The 18,336-nt window shown below is 40.5% G+C and overlaps 1 protein-coding gene across 3 annotated transcripts in view; it reads right to left on the reverse strand.

The window, feature by feature from the left end:
• Positions 1–18,336, reverse strand: part of PACSIN1 (protein kinase C and casein kinase substrate in neurons 1) — an 89,357-nt gene that overhangs the window by 24,846 nt on the left and 46,175 nt on the right. Inside the window, exon 1 of one of the 3 annotated variants that reach the window (XM_078392705.1) lies at positions 17,244–17,397. The exons of the other annotated variants lie outside the window; for them this stretch is intronic. The gene's annotated coding sequence lies outside the window, so the exon portion shown is untranslated. Of the gene's footprint in view, positions 1–17,243; positions 17,398–18,336 lie in introns of those variants that run through there. 3 annotated transcript variants of the gene reach the window in all.

An 18,336-nucleotide genomic window follows, 5' to 3' on the forward strand; every position in this document is an offset into this window, starting at 1 on the left:
AGTATATATGAGAAAATGGTAACTACAAATAAAAGAGCTGGAGGCAAAAAGAATAAACAAATAAAGAGATGCACTCAGCTGAAACTTTAGTCCAGCAGGCATTGCAAAGCATGACATCCTGTATATGCAAGCATGTTCTGATCACACAGAGACACACACATTCTGGCCTACAAAACTATAATGCCTGGACAATGATATGCTCACATACAAATAACCAGAACAGCATCAAATGAACCTGCTGACACAAACAATGTTACAGTGGGGTCTCTACTTAAGAACGTCCCTACTTAAGAACAATTCCACTTAAGAACAGCTCCATTTGCTAAATTTTGCTTCTACTTGAGAACAAAAATCCAGATAAGAACAGGAAAAAAAAACTTTCCTGCTCTTTTTTTAACCTTAGGTCATCTTAGGTTAAAAAAAAAGTTCTCCCCCTAGTGGTAGAGTACGTATTAACCAGCTTTGCATTAGTTCCCATAGTTCAATGTACATTAGTTCAATGTACGAACGCACTTCTACATAAAAAAAAACAGCCAGAACGGATTAATTGGTTTTCAGTCCATTGCTTCAAAATTAGCTTCGGCAGAAGTGCTTTTAACACTGTTCCCTGACCTAAGGGAAAAAAAAGAAAAAAATCCCCCTCTAGTGGTAGAAGGCGGAATAGCAGCTTCCCATTAGTTTCTATGGACGGAAAAGAGCAGATACGGATTAAACGGTTTTCAATGCATTCCTATGGGAAATGCAGATTCTACATAAGAACTTTTCCACTTGAGAACCACCTTCCAATACGGATTAAGTTCTTAAGTAGAGACCCCACTGTATAAGAGTCAGATGGGAAAGGGCAGATCCTTGCACTGTCTCATCAGCATCAAGCAGAAGCAGAATTCAGAAGGTACATAAGCAATAAAAGACAAGTACTAACACCTCATCATGGTTCTGAAATACAAATATGGAAACAGCATCTCTGCTCTACACACATGCAAGTGCACAGTGTGCAAGCAACTACAAATACACAAGCACATCATATGGCAAAGCTTCTTGTTTTCCATCCAATGCCTTCCTTCTGTTTGTTTATTTGCCTCTCCTGCCACTGGATAGAGGAGGATGAGCTCTGAAAAGTTATTTAACACATGCCACTGTTTCCACTGCCTTCCCTTCCCATTGTTGCTGTTTATATATTATACAGGCATGTTCTATGTTTCTGCTGAAACCAAAACAGAAGGGACACATTTCTGAAAGGTGAAAGGTGTTATTCCTCCTTTCCAGTGATTTTCATACCATGTTATGAGAACATGAGCAAAAGAAGAATCACAACCTAGTTGCCAAACTACCATATTTTTCTGTTTGTAACACACCCCCATTTATAAGACACCCCCTTTTCTAACCCCAAAATTAAGAAAACATAGCTTTGAGGATTCAGCCTCTGGGCTGAGAACAGTCGGACCTTTTGAGTCCCTGTGGAGTCTGAGCCTACAGGCTTCACCTCCAATGAGGTGGGTTTCAGTTGGTTTGTACAGCATCAGCTGATGTCAGTTCCATAAGGCTCATGACTGCAGGAAGCTAAGTCTCCCGACTATAGGAAGCTAAGCCTCATGACTGAAGGAAGCCTGTTTACAGAGGCAAGTTATGTGCTGTTTTGTTCTCTCCTCAGTGATCTCAGCTTACTTCCATGTAAAAGATTCCCCTCAATTTTTAGTGTCATGATTTTAGCAAAACGCAGTGTCTTATACACAGAAAAATACAGTGGGTGTGGTGGTTCTTTATTGTTCTATTCAATTATAATTATATGAATAGTTGTTATAGAATATGTATGGAAATATGAATGGGAACTTGTTCATTTTAATGCCTATTGCACTGAAATTAATGCAATATAGACAGATGCACACTCAAGTATGCATCCAGCTGTGGATGATGGCCGTCCATGTGGCATATTTTCCATCCAAAAAAACAACTTTTCCAAGTCCTACAGTTTGACAGGATATTTTGATTTACACCTAAATAGACTCGCCATATCACTCTTGTCTAACCAAAAGTAAGGCTGCACACGGGCAAAAGTGGTGAGAAATACTGGTGAGAAATGAAATGGGGTGCATTTCATTTCTCAACATTAAAAGGAATAGGATAGGGTTTTTTTGTTCTCAGTGAAGTGCTATCAGTGCATAGCCAAGTCTGCTTGTTTATGTGGTGCCGCCATGGCATAATATTATTTGCATAACCCCTGACTGTCTGAATTGAAATGCCTCCAATTAAAGGTAAAGGTAAAGGTTCCCCTTGACTTAGCTGGGTTTAAAATTCAAAGACGTACCAAATTCAGAGAACAGCCCATTGGAATTGTGAATACATACGGAGCAAACCATGAAGTACAAGTAAGATTGTACTTTTCTTCAGAATTTTTGTAACCTTCAAAAGCCTTCTTTTCACATCACATATAACACTTCATAAAATTTTAGTGGTGTCCATGTGTCTTGGCAACAAGCTTCCTCAATAGTTTGACCCATCCATCTACAAATGTATACTACAGGTGACTTTTATCATTGGAACAACGGTAGGGCCAAACTCTATATATTGAAATAAAATATGGCTTCCTTAATGGCAGTTAAGGATATTGGAGATGCTGGGGCCAAAGGAAGAGCAAGAGAGCAACATAAAAGAGATAGATGGAAGAGTATGTGAGAGAGAAGTGTATGTGAAAGAGTATATTCATGAAGTAAAGATTTCAAATGAAACAAATTTGAACCAACTGGATTCATCAAAGAACTTCCTATGTTTCTGAGGCATTTCAAGATGAGACTTTTTATTGTGGAACCACCCTGCCTAACCTAGGTTAATAATTACTCTTGAGAAAAGTTCATGATTATCAGTCAAAAGCAACCAAATAAAAATGGTGTTAAAGATCCAAAATGAAAAAGGAGGGTATGTTAACAAAAATACTTTAAAATTTAATTTACTGAATAATGGGAGCACAGCCATGTAATAAAAGTCAGAATAGAGATGGCCTAGAGTAGCTCCATTAAAACAAAGAATATCATGTGCAACAAAAGTTTTACATTGGCTTTGAGACTACATATTGCATGGTGCTAGCTAGGCATCATCAGTTCTATTGTAAAGAAGCCTTTAAGGAATGGATTTATCACAGTTGATGAGAATTTCAAGATCAAGCAATGAAGTACGAAGACAAATAAATAAAAAAAACAAGAAATCATAACACTCATAAAATGCAGAAAGGTAAAATACTCTGCTCATTTAATAAGAAACAAGAACTATTGATTGTTATCTATTTGCTCATTCAAGGAAAAATAAACTGGAAAAATAGTACAGGAAAAAGAAGACGTTATTGGCTGAAGAACTTTTGGGACTGGTTTGAATGCAACATAGATTATTATTAACAGCACTATATCCACAGTCAGTATAGTCATGATGACATTTACGTAACCTCCAGTAGGAGAGGAATAATAAAAATTGCCAATTCTGAAACATTCAATAAGACTGACTTTTGGCTTGTCCAGATGAATATTCTGTGTACAGTGGTGCCTCGCTTAACGAGTGCACCGCATAACGACGAAATCGAATAGCGATCCGTTTTTTCGGATCGCTAATGCGATCACTTAACGTTTTTTAAATAGGGCTAAATTCGCTTTGCGAAGACCGGTAAGCGTTTCGCTTACCGATCTTCGCAAAACGAAGCCCGACGATCAGCTGTTCGGCGGCCAAAATGGCCGCTGGAAGCCCGGAAATGGCCCAAAATGGCCGCGCGCAGCGTTTTCGCGCCCTCGTTAAGCGAGGCGAGGGCGTGAAAATGGCTGCCGGCCATTACGAAGCTTCGCTGAACGGTATTTGGCCCATTTGGAACGCATTAAACCATGTTTAATGCGTTCCAATGGAAATCCCTGCCCCGTTCAACGATGCTTCAGCATAGCGAAGGTTAATCCGGAACGGATTAACCTCGCTATGCGAGGCACCACTGTATATCTTTGACAGTGTGGTGTTTATACTGTAGTTGATAAAGTTTTTTTTTTAACCATTTTATTAATTTTTCAATCTACAGTATCTACATTTAATCATGCTTGTTAATCGTGTTACATGGGCTGCTTACAATCATTTGTTCTTTGCATCTTGGTGTCTTCTCAGTTGTCTCTTCAACATCTATACATTTTTTAAACGTTTAGCTGTTCATATGTGCGTTTTAGTATACAATATTGACTCCTTGTATACAAATTTTCATTATATAATTGTTTAACCATTTCTATCTCCACATTTTCTATCAACATCGTAACTTATATTCATTAAGTACTATTTGTTTTGCCCCATATTTATATCAAACTTCAATTTACCTTAAAAGCCACCATGTTATGCCTTTATCCTGATTAACAATCCCTTATTTCAGTTTAATTCCCCTTTTTAATATATAAGATATGCCTCTTTACAATTCCATAAGTATATAATTCTTTTAACAATGAGGCCACCTTAATATTTCCTCCTTTTTCATCTTTTCTAAGTGATTCCATCTCTTATTTGTATTTTCCCAATTCTTGTTTCTATCTCCCTAAATACAGTGGTGCCTCGCTTAACGATTTTAATTGGTTCCAAAAAAATCGTCGCTATGGGAAAACATCGCTAAGCGAAATGCGGTTTCCCACTGAAATGCATTGAAAACTGGATAATCCATTCCAATAGGAACGAATTGCCGTCCTTAAGCGAAAATCGCCATAGGAAACATCGCTAAGCGAAACGCGGTTCCCCAACTGAAATGCATTGAAACCTATTAAATGCATCTCAATGGGGGGGGGGAAATTACAACAAATTTAAAATGAGTCAGAACAAAGTCAAATTAGTTTAACAAAAGGTTTTATTAAGTGCACTTATGATTTCAAGCATTCTAAACATTTTTAAACATTTTTAAACATTTAAAAAACAGCCAACATGAGGCTGTCAAAACCATCATTAAGCGAAACAGGGGGACCCAAGCTGTCATCGCTGTGCGAAGCATGGTCCCAAACATCACTATGCGAAAATCGCCCATAGGGAACATCGTTAAACGGAGCGCAAGATCACTCCAAAAAAGTCATCGCTAAGCGAATTCGTCGTTAAACAAAGCACTCATTAAGTGAGGCACCACTGTATTCTGCTGTCCCTTGTGTAATCTGAAAGCATTTTGTACACTTGAGCAATCTCCAATAGATCTTTATGCATTTGATCTATCTCCAATAGGTCTTCCAGGATATTTTTAATTAATGCTGCTGATTTTCCTCCCTTATCTTCCCTTAACACAGCTAAGATTCCCCTCTGCTCTCCTGAGTTTCCGCCTCTGATTTCCTCCAGTCCTTCTTTTCTTTTGCATACATCATCCTCCACCTTCACATATTGTCCATCTTTAGTTGTTGCGTGAACGATTGCATGTCTTGGTTCTAGGATCACACTATTTCTAAGATTGCTTGCTGGGTAGATATTGTTTCCTCCCAAAATTTCCCTTGTTGTGACATTATGTCCTCAGATGCCAGGTACTTGTATTTCAAGTGAAAAATGTCTAGTAGCTTAGAGCAGTGGTCCCCAACCTTGGGCCTCCGGATGTTCTTGGACTTCAACTCCCACAAATCCTGGCCAGCAGAGGTAGTGGTGAAGACTTCTGGGAGTTGTAGACCAAGAACATCTGGAGGCCCAAGGTTGAGGACCACTGGCTTAGAATACTCAGTTCAGTTCCATCAATAGTTGCCTCAGTAAGTTGATCACCTTTAGGGTTAATTGAATCCAGTCTCTGATGTAGTTTGGGAGTCCCGTTCACTTGATGTTTGTGTTAGACTTTCCAAAGTTAATTGTCTGTGTTTTAGTCAGTTCTCAGAAGAAAAAAACAGAAAGACAAAACAGAGTTTCAAATCAGGTTTCTAGGCTATTTGCCAACACTGTAGATAGACATTATCCTGAGCGTTGTTGCAAAAACAATTTTAAGAGGAAGATTTCTTAGGTTTAGCACCAAAGTAATACAGGACTTATTTCCTTGCAGTATAATTAAATATTTTTATTAATGTCCAATTTATTTTCTTTGCTTCTCTTTGTGTCTCCTTCTCCTTCTCCATATCCACCGCTGCTTAATTTAAAGTTGGGGCTAAGAGACCCTCTTTTTTTCTGTTAAAGGGATTATTCCATGAAGGGATAGTTATAGAGTAGTATAATTAAGATTTTGTATCTCAACCAATGTTAACGAAGATGTTTAATTTGGCTGGTTTATTGCTTCTTCTTTTGCTGGCTGCTGATGACTTGCAAGCAGGCTTATTCAGCTGCTTGTTTCTGCCCACTGGTTGATTGGGGAGATTCCTGGCTCAAACGCAGGTAACTGCCATCCCTCCTGTGATCAACAGGCTTCTCCCCCATTTCGTCACCTCTTTGGGGCGGTTTTAACCCCCTGGGAGGTCCCAAACAGGTCGGAATTCAGCCCAGGAGATTGAGCTCCGTCCTCCTGCTACTGTCTCACCGCAGCATCAAGCCAGAAGTCCCTGTAGTTGGTAAAGTTAATGAGCTTTTTTTTCACATCTTCAGAGAGAGCCGAGTCATTGGGCATTATATTGCTGCCCATGCATTTCTGATTCAGAGCATGCCTCCTTTTGTCCAGTTTCTGGGTAAATCAGGGTAAATTAGACCTGGGGTTGTAATTGAGATTAAGGCTAAATTAAAGCTGGGATTTGAAAAATGCTTGAAATTAAGCAAAAAAGTGGATTTGTCTGTTATTTCATGTTTCGGGCCTTAACTAATGTCTCAAGAATCATCAGGAAAGACCAAGAAGGGGGCTGGCCTTGATGACCCTTAGAATACCTACTAATTCCACAATTCTCATATAGCACTAAAATGGCGTTGCATTAAAGGTGATGGATTACTGGCTTGCTTTTGCTTTTTTTTCATGGTAACTGTGGAAACAGCATTGTCATTCTCACTGGAATTTAATATTCAGCTGATAATCAAATTTGACTCACAGAACATGTGCAAAATAAATGCATGTATACATAAACTATGACTCAATACTTTAATTTGCATAAATTAATCCACACTTGAAGGTTGGCTTTATCCTCATGAGACAGTTATCTGCTCTGCTGTTAATCCAAGAAATACTGCAGTGGCTGCAGGCTGGCTCAGTGGAAGGTACTCTTCTCTTGCCGAAAATGCCATGCAGTACTTCCATATCTTGTTTTTATTTTGCAATGCATATGCAGGAGGCAGGGGGTCAGGCAGGGAGACCCAGCTGAGGTGAAAGCATATTTATTCCTCCTACAATATTATCTCATCAGGCAAGTAAATCTTCCACAACTACGGTGCCTCATATATCTGAGATGCATACAAATTCCTGCCATTCCCAATTACAAGGCAAAAGCAACTGAAATGCCAGAAATGAAATGGGGTAAGCTGTTGTTAGAATAAACAATCTTTTCCTCTTAAGGGTGTACTGTTTATAGACACAAAATCAGCATCTTGTCTACTGAAGCCCAGGAAGAGTAATAGAAGGGAACAAAGGAAAAAGATTTTGCTGGGTTTTAGCATGAGAAACCAGTCTTATCCAGCAGCCAGGCAGTGGAGGTGGCTTCTGGCAAAGAAGTGTCTGAAGCTGTTGGCTAATCAATAAACAGTTGCTGAGATAGCAAAGAGCTTGCATATGACAGGCAGCAGCAATGACCGACTGAACCCTGACTTTGTCACCGTCAGCAAAGGAGGAGAAGACAAGGAGGACAAGTATAGCCACAAAATGATATACCTGAAGGACAGAGAAGCCTAGCATATACTACTACTGCAGTGCTTCACTGCCTCATATGTGGAAGTCTTACAATTGGTGCGTATGTGTCTGTGTCCGTGTGTGTGTGTGTGTGTGTGTGTGTGTGAGAGAGAGAGAGAGAGAGAGAGATTGTCATATCCTATTGCAATCTTTCATAACCTGGTTGGACTACAACCCCCACTGCTGGCCAAGGATGACAGAGGCTGTAGACCAAAACTGTTAGAAGGCAAGGTTGGGGAAGGCTGCTTAACCTCAATATTGCCTTGAAAAAATGTCATAGAAATGTTGTGCTTCAATATAGTTCTTCCTGTATGCTTCGAGGACTAAATTCAGTGGTAGTTCCCTCTAAAATAAACACACTGAAGCAAATGGGGCATATTAGTCACAACTGATGCAGATTCCCCCTAATTTTAATGGAACCTTCTCTAGGCAGCAGAAATACCAGATTTAGCCCTCTTTCTTTCTCTAATATGCCAATGCTGTAGTGTTTCCCCACCATTTCCATTTAATCTGTACAGAGATGAGAGCAATTTGCCATCCACCTACATTGTGTCCTGAGAATCAAGAATTGTCCCTTTGTGATAATGCAATATCCGGCACTGAAATGCAGCTGAAGAGAGAATAGATGAACTCCAACAGATAGAGATGCACTCTCACATTACAACTGATTGTGGTTTAAGATAGTATAAAACACAGAACGAGCCAGATGTGTCAGTAATTTGTATGCATCTGCTGTTATGTTTGAAGAGGAATATGAACCAGCCCCAGGGCTGTGCCTTTCACCCGTTCCTACCCCAAAATGTTGTGTAGGTTTTACCCTTGAATGGTATAGTAGGAGATGCCACATGCACGTTCAGCAGGTGCTTCCTGCTGCAATACGGTGGTGCCTCGACTTACGGAATTAATCCGTATTGGAACGGTGGCTGTAGGTCGAAATTTTTGTAAGTCGAAGCACCATTTCCCATAGGAATGCATTGAAAACTGATTAATCCATTCCGGCCGAAGAAAAAAATACCAAATAAAATAAAATTAAATTAAAATAAACAGAACAAGTCCCACGCTGGGATGGCAAAAAATAATAATGATCCAAAAATGAACACTGGAGCAAGTCCCACACTGGGACTGCAAAAACAAAACAAAACAACACAGAAACATAACCCCTCAGCCCAAACCTACCCTCCAAAACCCACCCAGAACAACTTTTTTTAAAAAGGAGAACCTTACCCATCCAAAGCCTCCGAAGCCTCCCGGGCTTCCACTGCTGCTGTGACCGCCACTGCTGGGAGGCTTGAGCCTGGCCAGGGTGCTTCAGCTGCTCGCCCCCGGCCACGGCAGAGGCAGTGGTTGCCCACTGCTGGGAGGCTTGAGCTGGCAGGGTTTCTTCGGCCACATGCCTCCCGGTTTGCCTCCCACTTGCTCCGCGCCACCCTCCGTGGGTCCATGGCAGAAAATTAGAATGGCAGAAGGCGGCAAGGAGCGGGTGGGAGGCCAACCAGGAAGCAAGCGGCCAAAGAAACCCAGCCAGCTCAAGCCTCCCGGTGCTGGGCGACCGCTGTCTCCACCGTGGCCAGGGGCGAGCGGCCGAAGCACCCAGGCCAGGCTCAAGCCTCCTGGCACTGGGTCACTGCTGCCTCCGTGGTCGCAGTGGCGGGGAAGCCCAGTTGGCTGAGTCTCCCTTTTCCTAACCTTTGGGGCCAAGAAGCAGCCTCTTTGCCACCAAGGGATTGAATTTCCCCCCCTTTCCCCCGTCTTTTTCATTTCGTAAGTGGAAGCTCCGGCCGCAAGTCGAACCAACATTTTGCAGCCGTAGCTTTCCGTAACTCAAAATTTTCATAAGTAGGGACGTCTGTAAGTCACGGCACCACTGTATATGAACCTACTTTAACTGGCATGCTCAGGTCTCGTTGTTGTTGCCACTTTGCTACATACTTTCTCAGAAACCAAGAAAAATTCCAAAGTGAGCATGACTGTACTCACCATCCTTGCTGTATTGCTAACAAGCCATTTTGTCAAGCTGCTGCAGGTAATTCTCAACAAATACAAAGCCTAAACTACTCCTAAAATATGCAACATCTAGAGATGTCAAGCTATTTTCTTCTTGGGGCACAGTGGCAAAGCTTGGATAGTCTTGGAAGAATCCAAGACTTGTAATTAAAGGTTCCCTTTGACATTTCGTCCAGTCATGTCTGACTCTAGGGCACGGTGCTCATCCCTGTTTCCAAGCCATAGAGCCAGCATTTGTCCAAAGACGGTTTCCGTTGTCACGTGGCCAGCGTGACTAGACACAGAACGCCATAATTACTTCAGCACAATTACTTCAGCACAAATATGCATCAGCTTGCCTTGCACACATTTCCACATTCAGAACCACCAGGTTAAACCAAAGGGGTTTGCATGAGCAAAGAGATGTAATCATCACAACAATGTTACTTGCTACAGACTTTGAAATTACTTCCTGCTGATTTAACAGGACTATTTACTACAACTTTGAGTCATACTGAAATATGCTATGAACCTGGTATTGTGGCTTTTGACTCCTATCTCAACTCCACTGAGGCACTGAAACAGAAGGGCAGAATCACATTCAGAGTTACCATCATCTGCTTTTTTAAATTTCTGATCTTTCTCCTGGGATGCCCTCAAGGCAGATATTTAATAATAATCATGTACTTTCAAGTCAATTTTGACTTATGGTGACCCTTTTCAGGGTTTTCCAGGTAGACAATACTCAGAAATGGATTCTTCTTCTCGGGGAACCCAGGGACTGTGCAGCTTGCCCAAGGCCACATATGCTGGCTATACTCACAGGAGTTACAGTGGGGAATCAAACTCCCAACCCCTGGCTCTGCAGCCAGATATCTAAACCAATGGAGCTATTCAGCGAGTTGGTAGATCTTCAAAAAGGTCTGAAATGACTGGCAAAATGGAGAGCAAAAGCCACCTGTTTTCAGAATGGTTGTTAACTCCAAGCCAGAAAACTCACCTTTTTGACTTTCTGGACAAGGCACTTGTGTAAACAAAAAGTAATACCGTATGGTGCAAAGCTAGTAACTCATGAAAATCATTCATTAGTTCAGATTCTGCTTGCAAACACAGACCACAAGGAAGACAGGCCAACATAATAAGATAGAACAATCAAATAAGGTATATTAACAAATGTAGTCAATCCAAACTAGGTAGAAACCTCAACCCAATGCTCTCACTCTCTCTCCTTTTCACACTGGTTTCCAGTCCAGAACTCAGCAAGCACTCTGTACAGAGAACTGTAACTTCTTTGGATGACAATCCCCACTCTCTCAACCAGCACAGCCAGTCAAAAGTACAACCTATACAGTTATTTGGGGAATTCAATACTATCTATGCAAAATGTCATCCTTCTAGTTTTTACTGTTTGGGTAGAAGGACTACAGCTTCTAGAGTTCTAAACCCAGCCAGCAAGACTAAATGAGATATAATTTATCCAGCTATTTACTTTGGTAAATCAATATGTGGAAAAAAGTGTTTTCATTGCCTTTTGTGGTAAGAATCCTCCAGGAAACATCTTTGGACTACCAACTGCTGGAGTCCTCTGCCAGCACAGCCAATGAGATATAACGTATGAACTTATTTAAGATAGGAAATCAGTGATACCTGAGGAAAATTTTGTATTTCTACTTGTTGCCATTCTATGATTCTAGAATCCCCCCCAGTTCATTTGGCCAATCAAGATATAATGAGACCTATTGGGACCTCAGTAATATCTATGCAAAATATTGTTTCAAGGGATGACATGAGACAGGAGAATCCCCCAGCCTGCACAACCACTTGAAATTGTACCCAGTAGTATCCAGGCAAAATGGCAAAATGTTGATTTTAATAGCTCTTACCTTCAGATATCTTGACAGACAGACAGGCAGGCAGGCAGACAACACAAATGCGCAATCTTTCTGTTGTATTTGTAGGTTCTACACAAAAGAACTCAGATGCTATGTTATTGCAGTTTTTGCTGATAACTAAAGGCTCTGCTTGAGATTTCTTCAGTTCCTCTGACTACAGTTATTGTTGTTGATGTGTTGAGTGGGGCACAGTGAATAAGTCAACTGTTTGTTTTTCTGAACTACAGTATTTTTTTTATCCAGATCTTTTCCTCCTGAACTGATGAACAATCTGGAGGAGCTATTAATTTCACATGAAACTCTCTCTAGCACTTGTCCGTTAGAGGCAAAGCACTGAACAATCCTTTCCAAACACTCCACATTTGCTTACTGCAGTGAAAAGAGGCTACACAACTGATTGATAACAAGTGGATTTGGGGGGATGGCAGTAGATGTGATCTTGTCATTTCTATCTGTCAGTTCAGGAATGGTTTTTAAGGTGGAGGAAGCTGCTGTGAATAAGGAAGGGAAAGCAGGAACCACTGGACACTGGGCAGAATGTTCTCAGATCATAAAAGATCTGCTTCTCTGCACAATTCTGAAAGAAACGTGATAGTTATAAGACAGCCAGGGCAGTGTAATGGTTAAAGTAATGGATTAGGACAGAGGAGTATTAGGTTCAGGATATCAAGGTATCCTGTTTTGAAATTAACAGCTAATAGAATCAGATTCTGCTTACCAAACAAATGCTTACATTTTAGTCAGAAGAACTGGGTGGTGTTCTCAACTAGCTCCTATTTCCTCCCAGGAAGACCAACCCTTTGAAAAAGTGGTTCCTCATATTATTTCATGTTCTCTTTTATTGTCTTCTTTGTAAAGGGCCATAAGCAGGGGGAGTAAGCATTCTTAAGTTGCATCTAACCCTCAGTTGACTAGCAGACTGAATGGGCACGCAAGCTGGTCACACAGTCTTCTTGACTATGGCGAGGGGTATTTGTCCTGAATGTGTTTTACATGGAAACATCATATATGGTCAACCTGATGCCTTTGGAAAGCTGACAAGCAGACCATGAAGACAATAGCCCTGTCTTATTCTTATTCCCCATCAACCAGGGTTCAAGCTCTGAACCTAAATATGCTGTAAAGTCAACATGGCATGCATTTTAAAAAAAGGTGATGGTAAATAAATGTATGGATGACAGGGCTACAAATTTGTCCCCACTGACCTTTCACAGACATTTTAGCTCAAGACTATCACATCATGTGGTAGCAAACTACACAGGTTAGCTATGCAATGTGAAAATACATTTTCTTTTGTCTGTTCTGAGTCTCCTGCAAATATAATGTATGAATTATCTAATAAGGCATAGATGACTTTCCAAGAAGAGTGTTTGTCTGGTATCGTGAGCAGGTGGAAGTTTAACATAATACAGAGACTGTAACTTCTCCAGAGCAAAAAATAGTAATCCCTGTATTTTCTCAGCCTGCACAGTCTGTGCTTTCCTTCCAAGTTGTCCTGTTATACATATTTTTAGAAGTCTGGTATCATCTAAAATGGCAGAAGATGTTTCTAAAAACTAGGACACTGAGCACCAAGCATTCTTTATTATACTGAACATTACAAATGTGAGTTTATAAAAATGAATATGTGGATGAAGCTACAATACTTTCAATTGAAATACAGTATTACCTTTAAATACATATGAAGGCCAACATGATCCAAAATCTACTGGGATTGTAGCCATTTTTGAGGATGAAAAGAAGAAGGATCGGAGAGAGTTAAGGCTTGTGAAGAAGTAGAATCAAAAACAGAAGGTGAACCAGCCTGTCCACACCCACACTGACCCTGAATTGACAAAACACAAATACATCTCCTCGGTACACACATACATACGCATACACACAAACGTCTTAAGATGGCTGTTTGGAAATATTTACCTATAAGCAGAGTTGTAAGACAGATTCTCCTATTGAAGAAGTGTTTGTGCTGAACAGGAGGGGCGGACCGTCTGCTCTGTACAAACTTGCTGTTTCCCATTCCTCTCAACTAATTATCCACAAATAGTAGGAGATGCAAGTGCAACTCATTTGAAGTGATGTCCTCTGCTGCTGAGGCTGATGAAATGTTGCAGGCACTTTTCTTCTTTGGCTGTGTTCTTAAGGTTTTTCTTCCTAACGTTTCACCAATCTCCGTGGCCGGCATCTTCAGAGGACAGGAGTCAGAATTCTATCTGTGCTCTGTTGCAGTTAGTTGGATAGTTGAGGTTTTATAGCTGTGGGGTCAGTTTTTGTCCTTTTCAGGAGATTGGGTGATTAGTGTGTTTTTGTTGTGGGTGTATTGTTGTGATAAGGGGGAGAGATGATCTGTCACTGTGATTGATGGGTATCGTTAGCTGGTGTTTTGTGTGCAGTGATCGCTGGTCCTTGTGGCTGGGTAGGGTTCGTTCACCTTTTGCAGGCTGTATTTTTCAGTGCTAGGAGACAGGCTTTGTTGAGTTTTAGACTTTCTTGTTTTTTGGTGAAGCTCTGCTGGTGTTTGTGGATTTCAATGGCTTCCCTGTGCAGTCTAAAATAATGATTGCTGGTGTTGTCCAGTACTTCAGTATTCTGAAATAGAATTTCATGTCCAGTTGGTTTTAGGGCATGTTCAGCGACTGCCGATTTTTCCGGTTGTTTTAGTCTGCAATGTCTCCCATGTTCTTTGATTCTGCTGTGGACGCTGCGTTTTGTAGTTCCAATATATACCTGGCCACAACTGCAAAGTATCCGGTATACTCCTGCAGTGTTCTGTGCTGGACTAACTATAATCTGTATCCACTGATGCAAGGAACATAGGCAGTGCCTGCATGAGGTTTGGCTGTGAATAAGTATCCAAAGAAGGGAAATCTTGATGTTATCCAGAGTACACAACAAAGATAGTAAGAGGGAATGTTGTTCGGTTCCATCTTCTGCAATGCTGGGGCAGATCTAAGCAGACACTTGAGCTCAAGTGTATAGTTTTGCTTCTGCTCTATCTCCCACATGGCCTTTTATAGGCCTTCATTTGTTATCTTGGATAAATTTCACAGCCTCAGCAATGGTACTTTGTCATTTCTATTAAGAATTTTTATTTTTAAATATTCAGCATCACAGGATCCTTTTCTCTCATGCCTTTCTACATAACTAACACAGCTTAACACCAAAGTTTAGTTTACATATTGCTGTTCATCACTCCATGAGAACAACATCAGGTGGGTAATTTGGCTGCATGAAAACTGCCACCACAGATCAAGCATCACAGAGAAAGCTTTCGTATTTCTTGAGATCATCATCAACAAGATGTTTTTCAGTTGGTTGTTCATTCATCCAGCAGAGCCATCAAGTAATAAATCAAAGACTATCTATAGACAAAGGCATTTTAGAGAACTAGTAGCATTACTACAGAGGTCCTATTGTTTCAGATAACACCCATACCATCCTCTGTGACTCAATGAGATGTCCAATTCAATTTGTTTTGCATATTTCTGTAATGCTTCAAACTACTCATTAAGCAAAAAAATGATATCTGCACCCAAATAATAAAAGCAAACATATGAATATATTAAAAAGTACGTTTGGGAATATTAAAAGATGAGCCTCAATACATGATTTACCTTTAAAAATGAAAAAAGAGCAAGAGGAATGTATTAAGCGTATTTTCTTTCTTGTTATCTTCACTTACAAGAAATGCCGACTATATGAGAAACTGTTATTTGGTTTATTCAGTTCAACCATTCTATAGCCTTCAGTTGATTCTGAAAATATTGGGGCAATTTTGGTAAGAAATATATTATTTATTTATTTTTTAAAAATATATTTACCCTGCCTTTCTCCTTCAAAAGGAGTAAATGCAGCCTATATAATTAAAAGACAATATTTAAAAGCTAAAAGCAATACGTATAGTCAGAGAATGACTGAGCTGGAAGGGGCCTATAAGGCTATCGAGTCCAACTCCCTGCTTAATGCAGGAATCCAAATCAAAGCAGATATGACAGATCATTGTCCAATTTTCTCTTGAATGCCTCCAGGTTGGAGTGTTAACCACTTCCTGAATTAATTGGTTCCAATATCGTGGAGAATTGTGAGGTACAGTAATTGGTTCCATTGTTGTACTGCTCTAACAGTTAAGAAGTTTTTCCTGATCTTGCTTCCTGAAGTTTGTGCCTATTATTATGTGTCCTGCACTCTGGGATGATAGGGTATACAAATATTTCAAAAGAATCAAACAAGGTAAACAAAATCAGAACCAAAACCAAATTCAAAGCAGCAAGGCACAATGCTCCATTTAAAAACTCCACTCAGACATCCAATCACTAAGGGAACATTGGTCCGGAGAGAAAGGTCTCCATCTCCTTCCAGAAGGATAGCAGAGATGGGGCCAGACTGGCCTCCTGTGGGGGGAATTTTAGAGTCTGGGTGCAACAACAGAGAAAGCCCTCTCCTGTGTCCCCATGAAGCGTACCTGTGAGGATGGTAGGACCAAGAGAAAGGTCTCGCCTGATTATCTTAACACTTGGGCAGGCTCATAAAGGTAGACATGATCCTTGAGATAGCTTGGACCAATTTAGAGCTTTATAGGCTGTTTGAATTGTGCCCAGAAATGAATCAGCAGTCAGTAGAGCTGCTTTAACTGGGGGGTGGGGTGGGGGGTGTTGTGTTACATGACCCCTGTAACCAGTCCCAGGGTTAACAAGAATCCATGCCCACACACTAAGCTTTCCCATCTCCCTCACTGCAACTGTACTATTGTGAAGTTAATGCTGAATTGCAAGTAATGTATATATTCCTTTTAGCTTATTAAGCATTATACACATAGGTATGAATCAGCTCTAACCTTCTCAGCAAGAGTCCTCAGCCATTTGTACTTTAATACATATTTCATGATCACTTCAGGCAATTTGATTCTGCTTTTCCATTACATTTGTCAAGAACGGATCTACTGTTTCCTCATGAGATGGCACAACACAATGCCTTCTAGAACTATGTGGTTGAAGTCAAGGCTGGATTGATCACATCCCTCATGTCCTTCTAGAAAAGGAAAATGAGAGGCAGTAATCTGATAATGTATTTGAAAGAGATTCTGTAACCACTGTGAAAAGTGGGATGGTAAGCTCCATGGAAACTCAGACCTGGAACCACAGACCCACCATCTTTTCTGAATAGTGTGTGTATATCAGCCTTTCCCACTCCTGAGCCCTCTTTGTATGCTGGAATACATTTTCATCATTTGTAGACAACATGGTCAGTTACCATGGTAGTTGGTGATGCTAGGATTGTTAGGGTAATACATCTAAAGTGCATCTGGTAGGAAAGGCTGGCTTGCATAAAATAGATGTTTTCATGCCTACTCTCCTATTTTCCCCCCAAACCAGTTAAATCCCAATGTCTCTGTCCTGTTACTGTAGGCTGCTGCACATAACAGGATAATAAAAATATATCAAAATAGACTGCCCCAAGGAAATGCTTTTTATCACAGATAAAGTGTCCAATGCTGACAGAGTGCTTCAGAAGCACTCTAATCAGAGATAAAGCTGATAAAATACTCTGAGAGAAGCAGGCAAGGGCTAAAATCACAAGTCCTTTAAACTGCAATAATAATAATAATAATAAAAATATACCAGTCAACCAGTATCCTGTGGATCAGAGGTTTGGAACCCTTGTTCTCTAGATGTTTGGGACTGTAACTCCTACATCCTCTTCCCACTGGACATGCCTGCTGGGGTTTCTGGGAGTCCAAGCACAAAAATCTGGAGGGTCAAAGTTTTCCCAACCCTGCTGCAGATATATAAAAGGAGCCTGAAGTGAATATGCATCCTGCATCCTGAAAGTGTTTTCATGCACAAAATAAATAGCAGTCTTGCATGCCAAAATGGCATGTTGAAAATTCTAGTATGATATCATGGGATAATACTTCTGATTACTTGTGTTCTACATTTTTAAAAGCATATTTAGATGACTAGATTCTTTCCTGGAGTGGGGGAACAAAGCAGCTACCCCTTCTTGTCCTTTCTCCTTCCACAATGTTTGCTTATTTGCAAGTGTGCAATCAGAAGTATTACCCACAGTATGAAGAGGCAGACTGGATTGTTTACTCAATAATAGATCTGCTGGTGTGGGTTGAAAAGGAAAGGGGAATACTAAAATACTTCTCTCGAAATGGCAGGCTGAAGCCCTTCCTGAAATCACAGTGTGTGTGGTGATGACCAATGGCTTAAGTATTGAAAGTATTGTTAGAGACAAATTCATGCAGGCTGTTTATCAACAGTTCTTAACTCTGACATGCACGTGGTCATCCTCCTTAACCTGCTGGTTCATATATATTGGACTGCAAGGCTGATCATCCCTAGCTAGTACAGCAATGATGGATGTTGTATCTCAACACATGTTGAGGGTAGTAAGTTGGGGAAAGGTGCTTTATCTAGCTTTAGAGACAGTGTGCTATACCTTGGAAGACAGGAACAAAATTTGAAAATATCTTGATGGGCTTGAACACTGGGCTGAAAACAAGAGAATGAAATTTAACACGAATAAATTCAAATTTCTACACCGGGGGGGGGGAACCCTAATGCACAGTTACCAGATGGAGGATACTTGGCTCAGTAATACTACAAGTCAGAAGGATCCTGGAATTGTTGTAGATTAAAAGTTGAATATAAGTCAATAGTGTGATGTAGCTGCAAAAATGGCAAATGCTACTTTAGAATGCATTAA

The sequence above is a fragment of the Pogona vitticeps genome, chromosome 4, assembly GCF_051106095.1.
Source record: "Pogona vitticeps strain Pit_001003342236 chromosome 4, PviZW2.1, whole genome shotgun sequence".
NCBI lineage: Eukaryota > Metazoa > Chordata > Lepidosauria > Squamata > Agamidae > Pogona > Pogona vitticeps.